Below are 26430 nucleotides of genomic sequence, written 5' to 3'. Positions count from 1 at the left end.
ATATATCGGATTATCGGTGATACTGCAGATCATCTATAATCTGGTATACATCTGTATTCCCAGTGATACTGCAGATCACCGGTAATCAGACCCTCTCTGTGTTACACCGATCGTTACATGCAGCCAGTATAGGTAGCCAGGAATAGGTGCAGCCAGAACAGGTAGCCAGGAATAGGTGCAACCAGTACAGGTAACCAGGAATAGGTGCAGCCAGTATAAGTAGCCACATGGAGGGGAGACACAGTGGGTGCTCAAACAGTGTTGGGGGTAAACAAATACTCACTTTGCCTGGATCCATCGGGCATGTACTACTTACCTCTTCCTTCTTCCTGTTCTTGCGTTCCATCACCCTGTAACAGTGCCCCGCTGTAACAGGAAGTACACATGTGATGGATCCAGCGAAGTATTTGTTTACCCCCGCTGCTGCTTGTGTGTTCGCCGCTGCGCCCCCCCAAAAAATGTAAAATGCGATTGTGCATGGTATGATTTACATGCACAATCAAACTGCGGTATACCGCTGTACCACAGCAACACAAGTCAGGGGCGTAACTAGAACTGACTGGGCTCCATAGCAAAATTATCTAGTAGTCACCCCTCCATATAGCTTTTACTGGTTGTCCCTCTCTATAATAATTACCCTGGTAGACTAGTGGTCCTCTCCCCATAAAGCTTTTCCTGGTGGTCTAGGGGTTCCCCTCTCTGGAGAGAGAGCCAGATCAACAGCAAGGAAGAAACAGACAATGAAGAATAAATTGCATTGAAACCAAATACCAAATTGCAGCGACCAGACCCCCCCCCTGGCCATAGCAGTCACTATGGCTGCTATAGTGATTCTTACGCCACTGGTAAGGGTTAAAACGCTGACATTTTTTTAATTTTTTTTCATATTACACTGTCAATTTTTTTTCAATGTAACTTTATGTGAATGACTGCTGCTAGCGGCAATGATTCACAATGAGATCAATGCACGAGCATGCACAAGCGACAGGGGCGTGTGCACATACAAGATCGGGCGGCGGCTGTTTTTAATACTGAACGTAAGTCTCATGTCCAGGAACCTGTAGTGTAGCTAATGTGAACAAGAAGCTTATGTCCAAAAAAACATAAGTGGCTAAAGTGGACCTGAACTCTTGTACAGGATAGTAAGGAAAACAGAGACATCCAACCTGTATGTATTTCAAGAGTTTAGCCTGTCTAACTCCCCTTCATCTGTTTCGCATTATATTATATATATCTTTTCGCATTATAAATGCATTAATCTCATTGGACTGCCATCTGCAATTAAAGGAAGCTCTTTGGAACCAACCCCCTCAGTTCCTGTTTCTAGGAGAATTCAGGCAATGTGAGCTTCCCCTCCCTTCCACACTACTGATAGGCACAGGGGAGGAGGGCGGGGATAGCGTCCCTGAATGACACAGCGGCAGGCCCGGATTTACATCACAGGAGGCACAATTGTCCTGGCACCTTAGACTTCACCCTCCATAATAATGCTGCCTGCCAAAGCCCCCTTCAACGCTGCTAAAGCGCATGTGTCCTCAGAGCTGCAGTCAGGGATCTTGCTTACAGGCAAAATCTGGTCTCCACGGCAAAGGACATGTACCAGCTGCGTTGAAGGGGTCTTCGGCAGGCAACATTATTTACAGAGCCGTACAGTGCCCTCCTGCGCTGTTGACAGCTGTTAGGCAGAAGTGCTGCACGAGAGCGCAGTTACAAGATGACACAATCCTTTTAGGGCCCTTTCACACCAGAGGGCTTTTTCTGCGTTTTAACGCCACTGCTGAAGTTGGCGTTTTCCTAGGTAAAAGAAAGTCCATAGACTTTCATTTTACCATTCACACTAAACGCCGCGTTTTGGAGCGTTGCGTTTCAACGCTCCCAGGCGCTTTTTCTGGGCCTGCCGCGGCGTTTCTCATTACAATTGATTGTAATGTATTGGCGTTAAAACGCCTTCAAAACGCCCGCAGCCAAAACGCAGCGTTTTAGCCTTTCACTGCTGCCTGTAGTGTGAAAGAGCCCTTACAGACGAACAGGGAGTGAAACATACCAGCCACAAACAGCTGGTACAGCTGCCTCCCACAGGCTGATGGTTTAACCTCTGGAGGACAACATCCTGCGTTAGGCAGTCGCAGAGTAGATAATCTAAATCGGCATCAGGAAAATGTATCTTCCGACCCGACTCCCTCACTGGAAATTAGTAATGTAAGTGTACAAATAGCTTACACTCAGCCACTATACATATCAGACCAGGGCTGTGGAGTCCGTTAAAAAAAAAAATCATCCGACTCTAACTCCTCAGTTTATGAAACCACCTACTCCAACTCCAGGTACCCAAAATTGCTCTGACTCTACAGCCCTGTATCAGGCATTACTATAACTGCTTATATTTTATATTAAATCCATTAAAATGCTGAATTTCGCAATAAAGCCCCTTTAAATACTTGCCGACCGTTCCAGGCTGATTGGTGTGCACACAGCGGCAGCCCCAGGATCACTCAACGCCAATTGGCGTAAAGTCCCGGGGTGTGGTTTTGCAGTAGATCGCGTGCACCGATACTCCACAACAGTTTTCTCCCCAGAAATGTTTTCCAGCCGGGTGGCATGAAAAAGTAGCTGGGTGGGGCAAGATGAGAATAAAAGGCCAGTGCTTCTGTGAGCAACTCTGCTTACAGCATAGGAGGAGGTGAGCCAAAAAGCCGGGTGCTCACCAAAACTAGCCAGGTGGAGCACCCGGCTAAAAGTGCCTGGGGAGAACACTGCGCAATCTGTGACTGGCTGGCAGGGGGAGGAAGAGAAAAACAAAAAAAAGGGCAAATTTAGTACAAAATAAAATAATTAAACAAAAATTCCAGTAAATCAGAGTGGGCCGAAAAAGGGGGAGGGGGGAAATCACTTACCTGCTGACTGTACGGCTCTGCAGCAAGCACTTAAAGCTGCAGAGCCCTAATTAGTAAAAAATAGACTGGTCACTAGGGGTGTGTAAGCCTATGGTCCTGAAGTGGTGAAGTTCTCCTTTCTCATCTCAGCACATTGAGAAGTTGTAGGCTACTGGATTTCCACCAGGCCAAATGAAAAATAATCTTTTTTTTATTATTTATCTTTTTCAATTTTTCTGCCCTTCATATAAAAAAAAAAAAAGGAAGAAGGATTCACTACCGATATTTACCATATGTGCATTGCATTTCCATTCAGTTTCTGCTTCAATAAGAAAAACAGACAGCAATAAGAAACTAAAAGAGACGGTAAAATGAAATAAATGCGTTTCTATGAGAACAGATTACTGCAGACCGAGACAGAGGACACCAGTACTACCATTAAACACCTCACAAACACACTACCAGATGTAAAATATTATTTTCTGGGCTTAATTCTGTTAGGCAGAGTGCAAGAAGCAGCCCTATTGCCCGGTGTCCCACCGGCAATCAGTAACAAACACTGCCACTCGTTCCCTGTACATACATTCATTACATGAGCAAAAGTTTTAAAAAAATACTATTCTACTTACCTGGGGCTTCCTCCAGCGCCTTGAAGTCTCCGGATCCCTCGTCTCCGCTCTGGTAGCAGCCAGTGCCACGCTTCCAGTCTTCTGGCACCCAGGGGAGGAGACGGTCGGTCCTGTTACATTCGCCTCAGCCTCCCTCGTGCGCGTGAGGTGGGAGGAGCGCTGCTATTCGGGCGGGAAACTGCTGCCGCGCAATACTAGTCCGCCTCCAAAGAGTTGCGCAAGAGGGATTGTGGGTAGATCCGTGCATGGAGCTGTGAGGAGAAAAAAAAACTGCCATCCCAGAATTCAGAGCGCTCAAATTTGTACTGCGTTTATCCCTGCCCGGCCGAGGCGCGGCCCTGACCGGGAGCGGCATGGGCAGACGTGAAGTCATCGACAGGGCGAGGTTGAGGATGGAGATCGTGGAAGCGTGGCTACTACCGGAGCGGAGACGAGGGGTCCGGGGACTTCAAGGGGCGGGAGGAAGCCCCAGGTAAGTAGATCAGAATGTATTTTGTTTACTTTTGCTCATGTATGGAATGTACAGGGAAGAAGTGGCAGTGTTTCTTACTGATTGCCGGGCATATAGGGCTGCTTATTGCATTCTCCTTAAAATAATTAAGCCCAGAAAACAATATTGTAGATAGTGTAGTGCTCGTAATGTGTTTATGAGGTGTTTACTGACAGTACTGTTGTCTTGTGACTCGGTCTCAAGTAATCTTCTGCCCTCACAGAAAAGCATTGATTCATTTTACCGCCGTTTTTAGTTTCTCATTGCTGTCTGTTATTTGTTTTTCCTATTGAAGCCTAAACTGGATGAAAATGCAAGGTACAGAAATATCGGTAGTGAGGGCATCATAAGCCAATGAAGCAATCCATTTTTTTATTTGAAAGGCAGAAACATTGGAAAAGATAAAAATAGAGTATTTATTATTTGGCCAGGTGGAAATCCAATTGCCTACATCTTCTCAATGTGCTGAGATGAGAAAGAGGAGAACTTAAAGAGACACTGAAGCGAAAAAAAAAATATGATATAATGAATTGGTTGTGTACTATGAATAATTACTAGAAGATTAGCAGCAAAGAAAATATTAGCATACTTTTATTTTCAGGTATATAGTGTTTTTTCTAACATTGCATCATTCTATAATGTAAACATTTCAATTACAGTTGAGATAATAAAAGTCAGATAACAACAGCCCTCTCCACGACTAACTTGGTCAGAGAGCTTAATAGCTTTTTTGCATAGAGATAACAACTGGAGTTTCTCAACTCTTCCTGTACTGGAAACAATTAGACTGATGTATCTGATCTTAATGTTTAATTTCTTAGCTGTACTACACATACAAATCATAATATAATTTTTTTTCCGCTTCAGTGTCTCTTTAAAGGGGTTCTGTGGGGTCTAAAATAAAACCAAAAGCAGAGGCGTATCTAGGAAATATAGCGCCCATGGCAAACACTGAGATTGCCCCACCACCACCAAGTAGTCACATGCCTCCAGATAATTAATCAAGTAGTCACTGCCTCCAATTAAATTTTTAATTAGTAGTTTTTATTAAGTAGTTACACACCTCCAGATGCAATAATTCAGTAACCAGGTGCATCACAGTAAGCATTACAGTCAGAGGCATCAAGATCAAATAATTAGGTAGCCAAGTGCGGCAGAAATTAGATTGTAAGCTCCTCTTGCACAGCCAGCCCGATCCCCCACCTCCCCACACAAGGTATACCTGCACCCCTGTAACAGAATTAGCAAATGCGTTGCAGTTGACAAATGATTCCGATGATAAATCACAACTAAATGATATCCCTGTGATGGTAAATTAGATGAGACAACAGAGTCTAACAGCATCTAATTCTGGATATCCTGCTACTGTAACATCATCACTTCACTAATGCCAAGCATTGCTTCATACAAGAGTCCCAGAAATCAGCCTCCTGTGATGTAAAGAAAACCAGCCTATATTGAGCAGAATAGTGAACTGTGAATAATAAAACGCGATTCTGTTTCTGTAATATTATACATTGTTATTATACCACCAAAAGTGTGGATGGAATCACACAAGCAAATTACAAGGATAGCAAGAGGCCCTGTAGTGACATGTAGCAGAGTGCAGTAAAAAGGGCCCTGTAGTGACATATAGCAGAATGCAGTAAAGAGGCCCTGTAGTGACATATAGCAGAATGCAGTAAAGAGGCCCTGTAGTGACATATAGCAGAATGCAGTAAAGAGGTCCTGTGGTGACAAATAGCAGAATGCAGTAAAGAGGCCCTGTAGTGACATATAGCAGAATGCAGTAAAGAGGCCCTGTAGTGACATATAGCAGAATGCAGCAAAGAGGCCTTGTGGTGACATATAGCAGAATGCAGTAAAGAGGCTTTGTAGTGACATATAGCAGAATGCAGTAAATAGGCCCTGTAGTGGCATATAGCAGAATGCAGTAAAGAGGCCCTGTAGTGACATATAGCAGAATGCAGTAAAGAGGCCCTGTAGTGACATATAGCGGAATGCAGTAAAGAGGTCCTGTAGTGACATATAGCAGAATGCAGTAAAGAGGCCATGTAGTGACATATAGCAGAATGCAGTAAAGAGGCCCTGCAGTGACATATAGCAGAATGCAGTAAAGAGGCCCTGCAGTGACATATAGTAGAATGCAGTAAAGAGGCCCTGTAGTGACATGTAGCAGAGTGCAGTAAAGAGGCCCTGTAGTGACATGTAGCAGAGTGCAGTAAAGAGGCTTTGTAGTGACATATAGCAGAATGCAGTAAAGAGGCCCTGTAGTGACATATAGCAGAATGCAGTAAAGAGGTCCTGTAGTGACATATAGCTGAATGCAGTAAAGAGGCCCTGTGGTGACATATAGCAGAATGCAGCAAAGAGGCCTTGTGGTGACCTATAGCAGAATGCAGTAAAGAGGCCTTGTGGTGAAATATAGCAGAATGCAGTAAAGAGGTCCTGTGGTGACATATAGCAGAATGCAGTAAAGAGGCCTTGTGGTGAAATATAGCAGAATGCAGTAAAGAGGTCCTGTGGTGACATATAGCAGAATGCAGTAAAGAGGCCTTGTGGTGACATATAGCAGAATGCAGCAAAGAGGCCTTGTGGTGACCTATAGCAGAATGCAGTAAAGAGGCCTTGTGGTGAAATATAGCAGAATGCAGTAAAGAGGTCCTGTGGTGACATATAGCAGAATGCAGTAAAGAGGCCTTGTGAAATATAGCAGAATGCAGTAAAGAGGTCCTGTGGTGACAAATAGTAGAATGCAGTAAAGAGGCTTTGTGGTGACATATAGCAGAACGCAGTAAAAAGTCCCTGTAGTGACATATAGCAGAATGCAGTAAAGAGGCTTTGTAGTGACATATAGCAGAATGCAGTAAAGAGGCCCTGTAGTGACATATAGCAGAATGCAGTAAAGAGGCCCTGTAGTGACATATAGCAGAATGCAGTAAAGAGGCCCTGTAGTGACATATAGCAGAATGCAGTAAAGAGGCCCTGTAGTGACATATAGCAGAATGCAGTAAAGAGGCCCTGTAGTGACATATAGCAGAATGCAGTAAAGAGGCCCTGTGGTGACATAGCAGAATGCAGCAAAGAGGCCTTGTGGTGACATAAAGCAGAATGCAGTAAAGAGGCCCTGTGGTGACATATAGTAGAATGCAGTAGAGAGGCCCTGTGGTGACATATAGTAGAATGCAGCAAAGAGGCCTTGTGGTGACCTATAGCAGAATGCAGTAAAGAGGCCTTGTGGTGAAATATAGCAGAATGCAGTAAAGAGGTCCTGTGGTGACATATAGCAGAATGCAGTAAAGAGGCCTTGTGGTGAAATATAGCAGAATGCAGTAAAGAGGTCCTGTGGTGACATATAGCAGAATGCAGTAAAGAGGCCTTGTGGTGACATATAGCAGAATGCAGCAAAGAGGCCTTGTGGTGACCTATAGCAGAATGCAGTAAAGAGGCCTTGTGGTGAAATATAGCAGAATGCAGTAAAGAGGTCCTGTGGTGACATATAGCAGAATGCAGTAAAGAGGCCTTGTGGTGAAATATAGCAGAATGCAGTAAAGAGGTCCTGTGGTGACAAATAGTAGAATGCAGTAAAGAGGCTTTGTGGTGACATATAGCAGAACGCAGTAAAAAGTCCCTGTAGTGACATATAGCAGAATGCAGTAAAGAGGCCCTGTAGTGACATATAGCAGAATGCAGTAAAGAGGCCCTGTAGTGACATATAGCAGAATGCAGTAAAGAGGCCCTGTAGTGACATATAGCAGAATGCAGTAAAGAGGCCCTGTAGTGACATATAGCAGAATGCAGTAAAGAGGCCCTGTAGTGACATATAGCAGAATGCAGTAAAGAGGCCCTGTAGTGACATATAGCAGAATGCAGTAAAGAGGCCCTGTAGTGACATATAGCAGAATGCAGTAAAGAGGCCCTGTAGTGACATATAGCAGAATGCAGTAAAGAGGCCCTGTAGTGACATATAGTAGAATGCAGTAGAGAGGCCCTGTGGTGACATATAGTAGAATGCAGCAAAGAGGCCTTGTGGTGACCTATAGCAGAATGCAGTAAAGAGGCCTTGTGGTGAAATATAGCAGAATGCAGTAAAGAGGTCCTGTGGTGACATATAGCAGAATGCAGTAAAGAGGCCTTGTGGTGAAATATAGCAGAATGCAGTAAAGAGGTCCTGTGGTGACATATAGCAGAATGCAGTAAAGAGGCCTTGTGGTGACATATAGCAGAATGCAGCAAAGAGGCCTTGTGGTGACCTATAGCAGAATGCAGTAAAGAGGCCTTGTGGTGAAATATAGCAGAATGCAGTAAAGAGGTCCTGTGGTGACATATAGCAGAATGCAGTAAAGAGGCCTTGTGGTGAAATATAGCAGAATGCAGTAAAGAGGTCCTGTGGTGACAAATAGTAGAATGCAGTAAAGAGGCTTTGTGGTGACATATAGCAGAACGCAGTAAAAAGTCCCTGTAGTGACATATAGCAGAATGCAGTAAAGAGGCCCTGTAGTGACATATAGCAGAATGCAGTAAAGAGGCCCTGTAGTGACATATAGCAGAATGCAGTAAAGAGGCCCTGTAGTGACATATAGCAGAATGCAGTAAAGAGGCCCTGTAGTGACATATAGCAGAATGCAGTAAAGAGGCCCTGTAGTGACATATAGCAGAATGCAGTAAAGAGGCCCTGTAGTGACATATAGCAGAATGCAGTAAAGAGGCCCTGTAGTGACATATAGCAGAATGCAGTAAAGAGGCCCTGTAGTGACATATAGCAGAATGCAGTAAAGAGGCCCTGTGGTGACATAGCAGAATGCAGCAAAGAGGCCTTGTGGTGACATAAAGCAGAATGCAGTAAAGAGGCCCTGTGGTGACATATAGTAGAATGCAGTAGAGAGGCCCTGTGGTGACATATAGTAGAATGCAGCAAAGAGGCCTTGTGGTGACCTATAGCAGAATGCAGTAAAGAGGCCTTGTGGTGAAATATAGCAGAATGCAGTAAAGAGGTCCTGTGGTGACATATAGCAGAATGCAGTAAAGAGGCCTTGTGGTGAAATATAGCAGAATGCAGTAAAGAGGTCCTGTGGTGACATATAGCAGAATGCAGTAAAGAGGCCTTGTGGTGACATATAGCAGAATGCAGCAAAGAGGCCTTGTGGTGACCTATAGCAGAATGCAGTAAAGAGGCCTTGTGGTGAAATATAGCAGAATGCAGTAAAGAGGTCCTGTGGTGACATATAGCAGAATGCAGTAAAGAGGCCTTGTGGTGAAATATAGCAGAATGTAGTAAAGAGGTCCTGTGGTGACAAATAGTAGAATGCAGTAAAGAGGCTTTGTGGTGACATATAGCAGAACGCAGTAAAAAGTCCCTGTAGTGACATATAGCAGAATGCAGTAAAGAGGCCCTGTAGTGACATATAGCAGAATGCAGTAAAGAGGCCCTGTAGTGACATATAGCAGAATGCAGTAAAGAGGCCCTGTAGTGACATATAGCAGAATGCAGTAAAGAGGCCCTGTAGTGACATATAGCAGAATGCAGTAAAGAGGCCCTGTAGTGACATATAGCAGAATGCAGTAAAGAGGCCCTGTAGTGACATATAGCAGAATGCAGTAAAGAGGCCCTGTAGTGACATATAGCAGAATGCAGCAAAGAGGCCTTGTGGTGACATAAAGCAGAATGCAGTAAAGAGGCCCTGTGGTGACATATAGTAGAATGCAGTAGAGAGGCCCTGTGGTGACATATAGTAGAATGCAGCAAAGAGGCCTTGTGGTGACCTATAGCAGAATGCAGTAAAGAGGCCTTGTGGTGAAATATAGCAGAATGCAGTAAAGAGGTCCTGTGGTGACATATAGCAGAATGCAGTAAAGAGGCCTTGTGGTGAAATATAGCAGAATGCAGTAAAGAGGTCCTGTGGTGACATATAGCAGAATGCAGTAAAGAGGCCTTGTGGTGACATATAGCAGAATGCAGCAAAGAGGCCTTGTGGTGACCTATAGCAGAATGCAGTAAAGAGGCCTTGTGGTGAAATATAGCAGAATGCAGTAAAGAGGTCCTGTGGTGACATATAGCAGAATGCAGTAAAGAGGCCTTGTGGTGAAATATAGCAGAATGCAGTAAAGAGGTCCTGTGGTGACAAATAGTAGAATGCAGTAAAGAGGCTTTGTGGTGACATATAGCAGAACGCAGTAAAAAGTCCCTGTAGTGACATATAGCAGAATGCAGTAAAGAGGCCCTGTAGTGACATATAGCAGAATGCAGTAAAGAGGCCCTGTAGTGACATATAGCAGAATGCAGTAAAGAGGCCCTGTAGTGACATATAGCAGAATGCAGTAAAGAGGCCCTGTAGTGACATATAGCAGAATGCAGTAAAGAGGCCCTGTAGTGACATATAGCAGAATGCAGTAAAGAGGCCCTGTGGTGACATATAGCAGAATGCAGTAAAGAGGCCCTGTGGTGACATAAAGCAGAATGCAGTAAAGAGGCCCTGTGGTGACATATAGCAGAATACAGTAAAAAGTCCCTGTAGTGACATATGGCAGAATGCAGTAAAGAGGCCCTGTAGTGACATATGGCAGAATGCAGTAAAGAGGCCCTGTAGTGACATATGGCAGAATGCAGTAAAGAGGCCCTGTAGTGACATATGGCAGAATGCAGTAAAGAGGCCCTGTAGTGACATATATCAGAATGCAGTAAAGAGGCCCTGTAGTGACATATAGCTGAATGCAGTAAAGAGGCCCTGTGGTGACATATAGCAGAATGCAGCAAAGAGGCCTTGTGGTGACCTATAGCAGAATGCAGTAAAGAGGCCTTGTGGTGAAATATAGCAGAATGCAGTAAAGAGGTCCTGTGGTGACATATAGCAGAATGCAGTAAAGAGGCCTTGTGGTGAAATATAGCAGAATGCAGTAAAGAGGTCCTGTGGTGACATATAGCAGAATGCAGTAAAGAGGCCTTGTGGTGACATATAGCAGAATGCAGCAAAGAGGCCTTGTGGTGACCTATAGCAGAATGCAGTAAAGAGGCCTTGTGGTGAAATATAGCAGAATGCAGTAAAGAGGTCCTGTGGTGACATATAGCAGAATGCAGTAAAGAGGCCTTGTGAAATATAGCAGAATGCAGTAAAGAGGTCCTGTGGTGACAAATAGTAGAATGCAGTAAAGAGGCTTTGTGGTGACATATAGCAGAACGCAGTAAAAAGTCCCTGTAGTGACATATAGCAGAATGCAGTAAAGAGGCTTTGTAGTGACATATAGCAGAATGCAGTAAAGAGGCCCTGTAGTGACATATAGCAGAATGCAGTAAAGAGGCCCTGTAGTGACATATAGCAGAATGCAGTAAAGAGGCCCTGTAGTGACATATAGCAGAATGCAGTAAAGAGGCCCTGTAGTGACATATAGCAGAATGCAGTAAAGAGGCCCTGTAGTGACATATAGCAGAATGCAGTAAAGAGGCCCTGTGGTGACATAGCAGAATGCAGCAAAGAGGCCTTGTGGTGACATAAAGCAGAATGCAGTAAAGAGGCCCTGTGGTGACATATAGTAGAATGCAGTAGAGAGGCCCTGTGGTGACATATAGTAGAATGCAGCAAAGAGGCCTTGTGGTGACCTATAGCAGAATGCAGTAAAGAGGCCTTGTGGTGAAATATAGCAGAATGCAGTAAAGAGGTCCTGTGGTGACATATAGCAGAATGCAGTAAAGAGGCCTTGTGGTGAAATATAGCAGAATGCAGTAAAGAGGTCCTGTGGTGACATATAGCAGAATGCAGTAAAGAGGCCTTGTGGTGACATATAGCAGAATGCAGCAAAGAGGCCTTGTGGTGACCTATAGCAGAATGCAGTAAAGAGGCCTTGTGGTGAAATATAGCAGAATGCAGTAAAGAGGTCCTGTGGTGACATATAGCAGAATGCAGTAAAGAGGCCTTGTGGTGAAATATAGCAGAATGCAGTAAAGAGGTCCTGTGGTGACAAATAGTAGAATGCAGTAAAGAGGCTTTGTGGTGACATATAGCAGAACGCAGTAAAAAGTCCCTGTAGTGACATATAGCAGAATGCAGTAAAGAGGCCCTGTAGTGACATATAGCAGAATGCAGTAAAGAGGCCCTGTAGTGACATATAGCAGAATGCAGTAAAGAGGCCCTGTAGTGACATATAGCAGAATGCAGTAAAGAGGCCCTGTAGTGACATATAGCAGAATGCAGTAAAGAGGCCCTGTAGTGACATATAGCAGAATGCAGTAAAGAGGCCCTGTAGTGACATATAGCAGAATGCAGTAAAGAGGCCCTGTAGTGACATATAGCAGAATGCAGTAAAGAGGCCCTGTAGTGACATATAGCAGAATGCAGTAAAGAGGCCCTGTAGTGACATATAGTAGAATGCAGTAGAGAGGCCCTGTGGTGACATATAGTAGAATGCAGCAAAGAGGCCTTGTGGTGACCTATAGCAGAATGCAGTAAAGAGGCCTTGTGGTGAAATATAGCAGAATGCAGTAAAGAGGTCCTGTGGTGACATATAGCAGAATGCAGTAAAGAGGCCTTGTGGTGAAATATAGCAGAATGCAGTAAAGAGGTCCTGTGGTGACATATAGCAGAATGCAGTAAAGAGGCCTTGTGGTGACATATAGCAGAATGCAGCAAAGAGGCCTTGTGGTGACCTATAGCAGAATGCAGTAAAGAGGCCTTGTGGTGAAATATAGCAGAATGCAGTAAAGAGGTCCTGTGGTGACATATAGCAGAATGCAGTAAAGAGGCCTTGTGGTGAAATATAGCAGAATGCAGTAAAGAGGCCCTGTAGTGACATATAGCAGAATGCAGTAAAGAGGCCCTGTGGTGACATAGCAGAATGCAGCAAAGAGGCCTTGTGGTGACATAAAGCAGAATGCAGTAAAGAGGCCCTGTGGTGACATATAGTAGAATGCAGTAGAGAGGCCCTGTGGTGACATATAGTAGAATGCAGCAAAGAGGCCTTGTGGTGACCTATAGCAGAATGCAGTAAAGAGGCCTTGTGGTGAAATATAGCAGAATGCAGTAAAGAGGTCCTGTGGTGACATATAGCAGAATGCAGTAAAGAGGCCTTGTGGTGAAATATAGCAGAATGCAGTAAAGAGGTCCTGTGGTGACATATAGCAGAATGCAGTAAAGAGGCCTTGTGGTGACATATAGCAGAATGCAGCAAAGAGGCCTTGTGGTGACCTATAGCAGAATGCAGTAAAGAGGCCTTGTGGTGAAATATAGCAGAATGCAGTAAAGAGGTCCTGTGGTGACATATAGCAGAATGCAGTAAAGAGGCCTTGTGGTGAAATATAGCAGAATGCAGTAAAGAGGTCCTGTGGTGACAAATAGTAGAATGCAGTAAAGAGGCTTTGTGGTGACATATAGCAGAACGCAGTAAAAAGTCCCTGTAGTGACATATAGCAGAATGCAGTAAAGAGGCCCTGTAGTGACATATAGCAGAATGCAGTAAAGAGGCCCTGTAGTGACATATAGCAGAATGCAGTAAAGAGGCCCTGTAGTGACATATAGCAGAATGCAGTAAAGAGGCCCTGTAGTGACATATAGCAGAATGCAGTAAAGAGGCCCTGTAGTGACATATAGCAGAATGCAGTAAAGAGGCCCTGTAGTGACATATAGCAGAATGCAGTAAAGAGGCCCTGTAGTGACATATAGCAGAATGCAGCAAAGAGGCCTTGTGGTGACATAAAGCAGAATGCAGTAAAGAGGCCCTGTGGTGACATATAGTAGAATGCAGTAGAGAGGCCCTGTGGTGACATATAGTAGAATGCAGCAAAGAGGCCTTGTGGTGACCTATAGCAGAATGCAGTAAAGAGGCCTTGTGGTGAAATATAGCAGAATGCAGTAAAGAGGTCCTGTGGTGACATATAGCAGAATGCAGTAAAGAGGCCTTGTGGTGAAATATAGCAGAATGCAGTAAAGAGGTCCTGTGGTGACATATAGCAGAATGCAGTAAAGAGGCCTTGTGGTGACATATAGCAGAATGCAGCAAAGAGGCCTTGTGGTGACCTATAGCAGAATGCAGTAAAGAGGCCTTGTGGTGAAATATAGCAGAATGCAGTAAAGAGGTCCTGTGGTGACATATAGCAGAATGCAGTAAAGAGGCCTTGTGGTGAAATATAGCAGAATGCAGTAAAGAGGTCCTGTGGTGACAAATAGTAGAATGCAGTAAAGAGGCTTTGTGGTGACATATAGCAGAACGCAGTAAAAAGTCCCTGTAGTGACATATAGCAGAATGCAGTAAAGAGGCCCTGTAGTGACATATAGCAGAATGCAGTAAAGAGGCCCTGTAGTGACATATAGCAGAATGCAGTAAAGAGGCCCTGTAGTGACATATAGCAGAATGCAGTAAAGAGGCCCTGTAGTGACATATAGCAGAATGCAGTAAAGAGGCCCTGTAGTGACATATAGCCGAATGCAGTAAAGAGGCCCTGTGGTGACATATAGCAGAATGCAGTAAAGAGGCCCTGTGGTGACATAAAGCAGAATGCAGTAAAGAGGCCCTGTGGTGACATATAGCAGAATACAGTAAAAAGTCCCTGTAGTGACATATGGCAGAATGCAGTAAAGAGGCCCTGTAGTGACATATGGCAGAATGCAGTAAAGAGGCCCTGTAGTGACATATGGCAGAATGCAGTAAAGAGGCCCTGTAGTGACATATGGCAGAATGCAGTAAAGAGGCCCTGTAGTGACATATATCAGAATGCAGTAAAGAGGCCCTGTAGTGACATATAGCAGAATGCAGTAAAGAGGCCCTGTAGTGACATATAGCAGAATGCAGTAAAGAGGCCCTGTAGTGACATATAGCAGAATGCAGTAAAGAGGCCCTGTAGTGACATATAGCAGAATGCAGTAAAGAGGCCCTGTGGTGACATATAGCATAATGCAGGAAAGAGGCTCTATAGTGACATATAGTAAAATGCAGTAAAGAGGCCCTGTAGTGACATATGGCAGAATGCAGTAAAGAGGCCCTGTGGTGACATATAGCAGAATGCAGGAAAGAGGCTCTATAGTGACATATAGTAGAATGCAGTAAAGATACAGCAGAATGCAGCAGGGGTTAGATTATAAGGAGGAGGGATGAAGTGCTCACCTCTACCACATTCCCGGCTCTCTGTTCCTGGACCGTAGAGTTAGATGTTAGCCACCTCTGCATCTTGTGCCTGGCTACCTCCCATGCTCGATGTCTCCGGTGACCGGTCTTCCGCGCCCCCGCCGGCTCTCTGTCCCTGCTGTCTAACTTTAGCTTAGCAGCAAGAGGCGAGACAGAGAGGGCGCACACTTCCTGCCCGGTGCGCTTCAAATGCAGGAAGTGGTTGATGACATCACTTCCGCATGTGACGCGACGGGTGTATGGAGTGCGCCCTCTCTGTCTCGCCTCTTGCCGCTAAACTAAAGTCCGACAGCGGGGACAGAGAGCCGGCGGGCGGGGGCGCGGAAGACCGGTCACCGGAGACATCTAGCATGGGAGGGAAGCACAAGATGCGGAGGTGGCAAATACAGGTGGCCCTCATGGGAAGGAAAGGGGAGGGGGGCGCGGGGGACCGGAGGCATAGTGGAAGGAGCGGCAAGGATGTGCCGATGCGGAGGTGGCAGGCAGCAGGCATGGCGCCCATGGTGTGCTGTCGCCCATGGCACTAGCCATGCCTGCACCCCTCTAGATCCGCCACTGACCAAAAGTGTCACTTACTTGGGGCTTCTACCGCCTCCCTGCAGCTATGAAGCCTCACGCCATCACTGAAGCCTCTGCCGTTCATCGCCACCGGTGACCTGCTAATTATTTGTCTAACTAGACTAATAGCTCTGCGGCTGCACGGCCGTGCGCATCCTCACTCTTGGGCGCCATTGGGAGCTTACTGGGCAGGCGCAGTACGAAGTTTTCTTGTACTACGCCTGCGCAGTAAGCTCCTGGTGACATGCATGGCCGCGCAGCCGCAGAGCTATTTGTCTAGTTAGATGAATAATTAGCAGGTCGCCGGCAGCGAAGAACGGCGGAGGCTTCAGTGACGGTGTGGGACTTCATAGCTGTAGGGGGCTGGTAGAAGCCCTAGGTAAGTGACACTCTGCTTTATTTTACACCCCACAGAACCCCTTTAACCACTTGAGGACCACAGTCTTTTTGCCCCTTAACCTCCCTAGCGTTCTGGACGAGCTCAGCTCGTCCAGCAAAAACTTGCTGACAAGTGTTTTGGACGAGCTCAGCTCGTCAATCCCGCCAGGGAGATTTCCTGTTTCTCTGCACCGCCCGCTGCAATTTTCCCTCATCAGAGGGATTCCCCAGGATGTCTGGATGCCTGACTGCACGCTGTGGATAGCGATCTGTGCTACCCACAGCATACAGAACAAGCATCCAGCCACCCTGGGGAATCCCTGTGCAGCTGGCGGGGCAGAGAATGTGCTGCGTGCACGGATTCCCCCTTTGTGTGCGGACGAGTGCCCGTTCTGTGCAGGGGGATTCCCTATGCGGGCTGGTAGTGGCCGGCGGGGATCCCCTCTGTGCAGGAAGGGGGGGTGTCCCCGTTCTATGCTGGCTGGTAGTGGCCAACGGGGACCCCCCCCCCCTTCTGGGCGGGTGGGGGGGTGTCCCCGTCCTTTGCGGGCTGTGGGTGGCCTTTCATTCCCCCCCTCCCACCCCCCGTGCAAGCCCCCCTTCCCCCTGAACCCCTTCCCTCGGTGTGAGTCCTGTTCTACTCACCCAGGCTGTCTCCAGCGGCGGTGGCAGAATCCCTTCTTCCTCTAACACCGAAGTCCCGGCCTGTGACGTTACTGCTACGAGGCTCGGTGACGTCACCAAGCCTCGTAGCGGTAATTACACAGAGCATGAGACTTCGGGGATGGAGGAAGAAGGGATTCTGCCGCTGCCGACAGCCTGGGTGAGTAGAACAAGACTTACACCGAGGGAAGGGGGGCTTGCACGGGGGATGGGAGGGGGGATGGAAAGGCCACCCACAGCCCGCAAAGGACGGGGACACCCCCCCCCCCCGCCCAGAAGGGGGGTCCCCGCCGGCCACCCACAGCCGAAGGTGTGTGTGTGGGGGGGGGTAGTCTGGCACCCCATTACTGGCTACACTGCACCTGGCACCCCATAATTGGCTACACCTGGCACCCCATAATTGGCTACACCTGGCACCCCATAACTGGCTACACCTGGCACCCTATACCTGGCACCCTATACCTGGCTACACACCTGGCTACCTATACATCTGTCTACACACCTGGCTACCCTGACATCTGGCTACATGTGGCTCCCTATACACCTGGCTACACATCTGGGTATTATACTTACCATTGGCGTGCTGATCCTTCATCGCGTACCTCTGATAGCTTCCCCAGTGCCTTCTTCCATGTCCCTGTGCGGATTTTGCTTCTCCCTCAGCGATGACATGTCCCCCGGCGATCGGCGTTGATGACACCAGGGTCACACAGCGTCATCAACATCTCGCAGTAAACACTTTTTTTTAGTTGAATTCAATACAATAACCTGTATTGAATTCAATATTAAAAAAATGATTGCAAAAAAAAAAAAAAAAAGGTTGAAAATTATTGGAAATTAATTGAACCACTTTTTGCACGTAAATCCTGGGGAAATAGAACGCCAGGGAGGTTAAGGACCAGAGCCTTTTTTTCCATTCAGACCACTGCCGCTTTCAGGGCCCGTTTCCACTATAGCGTTGCGGAATCGCCGGCGAATCACCGCAGGCAAATCGCATAGGTTAGGGTGATGCGATTTTAACCATGTCACTGCCTGTGTGACTTAACATGGGTACCTATGCGAAATCGCATGCGAATTCGTGGCAAAAAACGCATGGGGAAAACGCATGCGATTTCCCTATTAAATACATTGCGTGCGATTCGCCTGCATTCCACACGCAGGCGAATTCTGAGGGCCCTACCATGCAGATTTTTTCTGCACAGAAAAACGTGCAGGGAAACACACAAGTGGAAACAGTCCCATCCACTTGTACTGGCTGTGCGAATCCGCATGCGGGCAACGCATGCGGATTCGCGATAGTGGAAACGGGCCCTCACAGTTTATTGCTCGGTCATACAACCTACTATCTAAATGAATTTTCCCTCCTTTTCTTGTCACTAATACAGCTTTCTTTTGGTGCTATTTGATTGCTGCTGCGAGTTTAACTTTTTATTATATTCATCAAAAAAGACATTCTCCAATCTGAAGCATGCACCCAGGAGAGGATAGAGGACGTGCTATGACCCTCAGTATCTCTGCACAGGATACTCCAATGTATCTACAGCAATAGAGTCAGCACCATCCAGTATTCTTAAGCTCTCTTATTGGTTAAAATAGCATGATGTATGCTGGCAGCATACATCATGCTATTTTAACCAATAAAAGAGCTTAAAGGACTTACGAGGCCAAATTTGTTAAATAAGTGAAGTACCTGCAAGATGTCTAAATGCACGGAGGACGCCGTCCGCGCCCTCCGTGCACTTCCGCCAGGTCCCCCTCCTGAAAGCACCCCCCGTGCCGCTGGCGACCCCACGGGCCGGGTCGGGCTCTCCTGCCGCTCCCAAGATGGCCGCCGGAGCTGGCCGCGGCTGCGCAGTCCGCATTGCCGCGAGTGCGGCTGCGCAGCTCTAGGGTTAACCCCTCCGATCCACGCTACAGTGCGTGGTTCGGAGGGGTTGGCCCTAGATCTGCGCAGCCGCACTCGCGGCAATGCGGACTGCGCAGCCGCGGCCAGCTCCGGCGGCCATCTTGGGAGCGGCATGAGAACCCGGCCCGTAGGGTTGCCAGCGGCACGGGGGGCGCTTTCAGGAGGTGGACCCGGCGGAAGTGCACGGAGGGCGCGGACGGCGTCCTCCGTGCATTTAGACATCTTGCAGGTACTTCACTTATTTAACGAATTTGGCCTCGTAAGTCCTTTAAGAATACTGGATGGTGCTGACTCTATTGCTGTAGTAACATCAAAAAAGACATGAATTTTGTAAAAAAAAAAAAAAAATTTTTAACTTTCTGTGATAAAATTTGTCAAAGTAACATTTCTGTATACATTTTTGCCCAAATGTATTGTGCTACATGTCTTTGATAAAAAAAAAAAAAACATTCAGTGTATCTTTATTGGTTTGGGTAAAAGTTATAGCGTTTACAAACTATGATGCAAAAAGTGAATTTTCTCTGCAGCAAGCCATTAAAGGGAACCAGAGCTAATGGAAGGAAACACTGTTTTACATACCTGGGGCTTCCTCCAGCCCCATACGTGCTGATCGATCCCACGCCGTTGCCCGCATCTAGGAGAACCGGCTCCCGTCAGTGACGTCATCGGAGCCGGTTACGCAGGAGAAGTGCGCCCTCTACGTATCTCTCCATACACTGCTGCAGAGATACGCAAAGAGCGCACCTCTGCTACGCTAGACTGGCTCCGACTGGCGGCAGAGCGGAGTCCCGGTTCTCCTAGATGCGGGCAGCGGTGGATGGCCGCGTGGGAGCGAACCGTGCGTATGGGGCTGGAGGAAGCCCCAGGTATGTATCACAACGTTTCCTTCCATTAGCTCTGGTTCTCTTTAAAGCTGCAGAGCCCTACTTTGAAAAAAATAGCCTGGTCACTGGGGGGGGGGGGGGGGGGGGTGTAGGCCTGACGTCATCGCCGGGGACTGGGAGGGAGCCGCGGGCAGAACTGCGGCGAGGGACATGCTGGGGGCTGGAGGAAGCCCTGGGTAAGTAGCGCTTATTTTGTTACATTTCACCTGATAACTCCTTTAACCTCCCTGGCGGTTAATTTTTTTTGCCAAATTGGCAAAAAAACTTTTTTTTTTTAAATTTTTTTTTTTTTGTTTCATGTAAAGCTACCAGAGTGGTAGCTACATGAAACACCACTAGAGGGCGCATGTGTCCCTCTAGTGCGATCGTCGCCGGCATCTATAGCAAACAGGGGAACGCGTATACAACGCGTTCCCCTGTTTGGCTTCTCCTGTCGCCATGGCGACGATCGGGATGACGTCATGGACGTCAGCCGACGTCCTGACGTCAGACACCTCCGATCCAGCCCATAGCGCTGCCCGGAACTCATTGGTCCGGGCAGCGCAGGGCTCTGGCGGGGGGGGGGGGGGGGCCCTCTTTCGCCGCTGCGTGCGGCCGATCGCCGCAGAGCGGCGTCGATCAAGCTGTGCGCGCGGCTAGCAAAGTGCTGGCTGCGCGCACAGCAGTTTACAGAATAAAAATCGCCCCACCAGGGGCTGAGATCTCCCCCTGCGCGGCATAGCCCGAGCTCAGCTCGGGCTTACCGCCAGGGAGGTTAAGTGGTTAAAGTGACTCTAATACGGGGCCAGGTGGATAAAATATACAGGATCTTCTCAAAAAATTAGCATATTGTGATAAAGTTCATTATTTTCTGTAATGTACTGATAAACAGTTATGCACTTATGCACTCAATTCAGTTATGCACTTAATACTTGGTCGGGAATCCTTTTGGTGAAATGACTGCTTCAATGCGGCGTGGCATGGAGGCAATCAGCCTGTGGCTCTGCTCAGGTGTTATGGAGGCCCAGGATGCTTCGATAGCGGCCTTAAGCTCATCCAGAGTGTTGGGTCTTGCATCTCTCAACTTTCTCTTCACAATATCTCACAGATTCTCTGGGGTTCAGGTCAGGAGAGTTGGCAGGCTTGAACTACTTCAGTTGTGTGTAATGAATCTAAAATATATGAAAGTCTAATGTTTATCAGTACATTACAGAAAATAATGAACTTTATTACAATATGCTAATTTTTTGAGAAGATCCTGTACATACCTGGGCCTGGAGGATGTCCCCTCTGGCCCAGGAAAAAAAGCAAACAAACAAAAACTAAACCTAGTGCCTCCCTGGTGCAGGGGCATCTTGTGGAGCTACGGAGCTACTCCCAGTTACAACAGTCCCCCCCCCCCCCCCCACACACACACACACACACTCACACACTCTGGAAACAGCAGTTAAAGTGGAACTGAAGAGAGAGGTATATGGAGGCTGCCATGCTTATTTCCTTTTAAGCAATACCAGTTGCCTGGCAGCCCTGCTGATCCTCTGCCTCTAATACTATTAGCCATAGCCCCTGAACAAGTATGCAGCACATCAGGTGTTTCAGACTTTAAAGGGATACTGTAGGGGGGTCGGGGGAAAATGAGCTGAACTTACCCGGGGCTTCTAATGGTCCCCCGCAGACATCCTGTGTTGGCGCAGCCACTCACCGATGCTCCGGCCCCGCCTCCAGTTCACTTCTGGAATTTCTGACTTTAAAGTCAGAAAACCACTGCGCCTGCACGCCCGTGTCCTCGCTCCCGCTGATGTCACCAGGAGTGTACTGCGCAGACACAGACCATACTGGGCCTGTGCCGTGCACTCTTGATGACATCAGCGGGATCGAGGACACGGCAACGCAGGCGCAGTGGTTTTCAGACTTTAAAGTCTGAAATTCCAGAAGTGAACCGGAGGCGGGGCCGGAGTATCGGTGAGTGGCTGCGCCAACACAGGATGTCTGCGGGGGACCGTTAGAAGCCCCGGGTAAGTTCAACTCATTTTCCCCTGACCCCCCTACAGTATCCCTTTAAAGTCAGATCTGACAAGGCTAGCAGCATGCTTGTTTCTGGTGTTATTCAGATACTACTGCAGAGAAATAGACCAGCAGGGCTGCCAGGCAACTTATATTGATTAAAAGGAAATAAATATGGCAGCCTCCGTATACCTCTTACTTCAGTTCCCCTTTAACAAAGGGAGGCAGTTAAAAAGATTCTGAAGTCTCAATCTTTACACATTTTTATAATTTAATCCTCTTCAGCATTATAGCCCAAGTTAAACCACAGCAGTCCTGACGCAAAATTAGGGTTTATTATTCATAGAGGAAACAACCTGCAGATCGTGCTGCCCTGGAGAGGCAGAGCTTTGAGCTGTAGCTCTGCCTCTCTGCAATCAATCTCCGTAGATCTCCGCCCCTCAGTGAAGGGAAGACTGAGAGGGGCGGGAGGAGGCGGCGATCGGCAGAGATTGATTGCGGAGAGGCAGAGCTACAGCTCAAAGCTCTGCCCCTTCAAGGAAGTAAAGCCCTGCGAGACCAGGAACTTTGCAGGGCTTTTTCTCTCTGAATAAACCCTCGTATTGCGGCGGTTTAACTTAGGCTATAATGCTGAAGAGGATTAAATTATAAAAACGTGTAAAAATTGAGACTTCAGAGTCTCTTTAAGCTAATGTAAGTTCATACACTGTATGGATAAAGCTCAGAATACAGGGCTGTGGAGTCGGTACAAAAATCCTCCGACTCCTCAGTTTAGGATTCCTCCGACTCCTCTAATTTGCATATTACAATCTTGTTGATTGAAAGTATGTAACATGAAATTCGTCTCTTAACTGCCAACGCTTAGGAATTTTTAAAAGACAACTGAAGTGAGAAGGATATGGAGACTGCCATATTTATTCCCTTTAGTCATAGACTAAAACTAGTCCTTGGTAAGAGTACTTGTAAAAGGTACAGGCCGGAACAAAGAACATCTATGAGGCCCTAGGCAATGTAACTGTGGGTACATGTAAGAGTGATGTGCAGGTACTCTGCAGGGGAATAAGGAGATTCTTCCTCTATTACACATTCTTCATGCACAATCTGAACCAGGTTTATGGGAGATAGACAACACCTCTGTTTAATGTGCACAACATTCTCAGTGGATTCCCTGCAGCTCTGTGGAGTATAGTACTACTGTGTAACAAAGTAAACCTGAGACAGATGAAATTAAAGTTTTATACATACCTGGGGCTTCCTCCAACCCCCTTCAGGCTAATCAGTCCCTCGCTGTCCTCCTCCGCCACCTGGATCTTCTGCTATGAGTCCAGGTACTTTGAGCCAGTCTGACGTAGTGCGCATGCACACACTCCGCTGCCGGGAGTGTACACCTGCGCAGCACTGTTGCGCAGGTGCAGAACGCTCCTGGCTGTGGAAGCGGCATGCGGCCGGACTGCGCTGACTGGCTGAATTACCGGGACTCATAGCAGAAGATCCAGGTGGTGGAGGTGGACAGCGAGGGACTGATTAGCCTGAAGGGGGCTGGAAGAAGCCCCAGGTATGGTATAAAACTTTTCTTTTCATCCTTCTCAGGTACCATTTAATTCGTAGTCACCAAACCAAATTTTAACATATCAAATTATTTTGTACAGCAGAAGGAAATGGCAGCGCTTCCAAACAGACGCTGCACCTGAATTGACTACCTGCACAAGTATGCAGAGCTCGAATAACGGGCAGATTACACACCTTGCATTCAAAACAGGTACAGTAAAGGGGGGCGTTAGCTTCAGCATAAGTTGTGCACAAATTATCCCTAATAGACTCTCCTACGGTGGTGACGTGCCCCCACAGGAGAGAAACTAACCACTAATCTAGCAGTGAAACATATCAAAACGTGAAGCATGTACAGTGAAAATTATCCAAAAAAAGGGTTAAAACCTCAAACTAATGTAACAGTGAACCATATTCAACAGTGGAACATATCAAACAGGAACTTATGCTGAAGCTAATGCCCCTCTTTACTGTACCTGTTTTGAATGCAAGGTGTGTAATCTGCCCGTTATTCGAGCTCTGCATACTTGTGCAGGTAGTCAATTCAGGTGCAGCGTCTGTTTGGAAGCGCTGCCATTTCCTTCTGCTGTACAAAATTTAAGTATACTTCAGGCTAGCTGCCTCCAGGGGTGTCAGCTTGCATTCAAAGTTTAGAATTTAGATTAGTGTTAGCACATAATTTGCATCTGATTTGTGTTCAAGGTGTGTTTTTAGCCCCAAGGGGCTGGGCATATCTCTGGAGCTTTCACTTCACTTGCAGCCTGTGAGCGCTGCCTATTGCTTGATATCAAATTATTTGATTTCATGAGCAAAGGGAGTGCGTACATTTGCATAAATCAGAATCAACACAGAATTATTTCCATCTCAATGACCATCTCTATAGTTGACATGGCTACTCATCAGGCTTTCCTGTGTACACATATATACAGTCCCAATCAGATGTGTATATCTGACTTTAAAAATACGGGGACTGCTTTATTGAAGCAGCACAAGTAACTAATTTTGATTGGTTTATTTCATTTTTGTAGACTAAGCACAGCTATTACTGTATGTATACATTATTTATGATGACTATTATCTTGGAAATAGAACATTTTATTATATTTTCTATTTTAATTACAGTTTAAATTCATTAGGAGTTGGTGCATTTTTTTTCCCGACTCTGACTCCAGGCATGTCAGAATATCAATCAAAATCACTAGTTACAAACCATACACTATAATGAAATGAAGGAAGAGATGGGAGGCTGGCAATGCTTGCAAAAATGTATTCTGTGTACATTATGTTCATATTAAAGGGAAGGTTCAGGGAGTGGGTAAAAAAAAAAAAAAAATCCATATCCTCTTACCTGGGGCTTCCTCCAGCCCGTGGCAGGCAGTAGGTGCCCTCGCCGCCGCTCCGGAGGCTCCTGGTGGCCAGGCCCAGCTGCCAGGTCGGGCTCTTCTGCGCTCCAATCTGCGCCTCATGGGGGGGGGGGGGAGTTGATGTCATCGGATGTCCTCCGGGCTGTACTGCGCAGTAGTTCTGCGCCTGCGCAGTACAGCCTGAAGGACGTCCGATGACGTCAGCACGCCCGCGTGAAACACAGAGGAGCCCGTCGTTGGAGTGCAGAAGAGCCCGACCTGACAGCCGGCCTGGCCAGGTCGGGTCGGCCACTGGAGACCACCGGGAGCCTGCGGAGCGGCGGCGAGGGCACCTCCTGCCTGCCACGGGCTGGAGGAAGCCCCAGGTAAGTGGATATGGATTTTTATTTTTTTTACCCACTCCCTGAACCTTCCCTTTAAGACTTCCTGCACCCACCCACTATTTACCCGCTGTAATATGTGATTGTTACAGTATATGTAATGTAGATGTGTAATGCATACACAAACTAAGGGCCGGTTCACACTTGCGGTTTTGCAAAAACCGCACCGGATGTCCGGACCGCACCGGAGCCGGATCGGACCTGAACCGTACGGTTCCTGTCCGGATCCGGTCCGGTTGCATACGGTTTCCGTGCGGTATGAACACGGTTGCGGTCCGGATCCGGATTCTTAAAGAGTACAACCTGTATAAAAAAAAAAAAGAGGTCAGCAGAAGGGGGACCTGTGGAATCAGGCCCTCTGCTGTTTAGCACTCACCTCCACCTCCGACATGCTGCCAACATCTCCGGATCCGGATCCAGCTGTGCTGCTCCACTCCAAAATGCTTGCCCATGTGTCCCCAGCCAATATCGCCGCAAAAATCCGCATAGGAAGTGGGGTAGAACATCCGGATTTTTTGCCAGTGTGTTGTGCGCTCTCCGGTTCTCATTGGTTTCCATTGGCCGGATGGTGCAGTCCGGCTCCGCCCCGGATACGGCTGCCGGAGGAGCCGGACCAAAAAATAGCGCATGTTGGAACGGACACCGGAGTCCGGATCCGGTCCGGCTCCGGTCCGGACGAAACGGACACATGTGAACCCTGGCATAGACTTAACATTGCTATGCCGTGCGTCCGTTTCGTCCGGCCAGCATGCAGTGCGGCTCCGGCACGGCTATTCCGGATAGCCACCGCTAATGTGAACCGGGCCTTAATTTGCACAGAATAGAAGCCTTCCATTCCTTCTTTCATTTGGAGTGCGATAGCTCGGTTCCTTCCGAGGTGGCTGCAAGTTCACTTTAGCAGCAGTCAGACCTATGGATTCAGCTCCCTGGTTTAGTGAGTAGTCTCTCTCCAGCTGGGAGATGCAATTGACACTACACTTAAGTTGGTGAAAATGCATCTCAAATCTTTATTTACAAGTCAATCTTATATACACACTGATGATGGGGGAAAGCCAGATTAAACAGGAGTGCCCATGTGAAGTATTTGAGACAATAGTACAGACAGCAAAGACAATAGGGTTTGTTTTTCTGTAAACATTGGCAGAGGTAGAATTTGTTACATGTGTTAATCTTCAATACACCAGGTCCTTCTATAGGCCCATACACATGTCGGATTTTTTTAAACGACGGGTCGTTTGAATGTCCCATCGTTCAGTCATTCGGACGCCAAATCGGGCGTGTGTACAGTCCGTCGTTCAGCTGATAAGACTGGTTTTGAGCGATCCGCCAGGCGGATCGCTCAAGACCAGTCTTATCAGCTGAACAACGGACTGTACACACGCCCGATTTGGCATCCGAACGACGGGACGTCCAAACGACCCGTCGTTTAAAAAAATCCGATGTGTGTATGGGCCTTAACTCTTCAGATCTCTGTTAACAAGCCTTTATGGTAATATACCAAGTGGGTATTCACATACAGGTTTTGTCTCCTGTCTGGCAGGAAAAGCCTTGAAATGTAATTTACCTGTAAGGCACAAGAATGTGTTTCTGACTAGTTGGAGACAAAATGAAAGTTTGATGTGCTGTATATCTTTTAATATCAGGGTGATTCCAATAGCACATTAA

At 47.1% G+C, this 26430-nt stretch overlaps 1 protein-coding gene across 1 annotated transcript in view; it reads left to right on the top strand.

Annotated features, from left to right (window-relative positions):
- Positions 1–3838: 3838 nt before the first annotated feature.
- Positions 3839–26430, top strand: part of LOC137570946 (uncharacterized) — a 102144-nt gene continuing 79552 nt past the window's right edge. Inside the window, exon 1 of the mRNA XM_068279635.1 lies at positions 3839–3974. The gene's annotated coding sequence lies outside the window, so the exon portion shown is untranslated. The remainder of the gene's footprint in view (positions 3975–26430) is intronic.

This window comes from Hyperolius riggenbachi, chromosome 4, assembly GCF_040937935.1.
Source record: "Hyperolius riggenbachi isolate aHypRig1 chromosome 4, aHypRig1.pri, whole genome shotgun sequence".
Classification (NCBI taxonomy): domain Eukaryota; kingdom Metazoa; phylum Chordata; class Amphibia; order Anura; family Hyperoliidae; genus Hyperolius; species Hyperolius riggenbachi.
The sequence above is the reverse complement of the archived record's forward strand: the minus strand, read 5'-3'. Positions and strand labels throughout refer to the sequence as shown.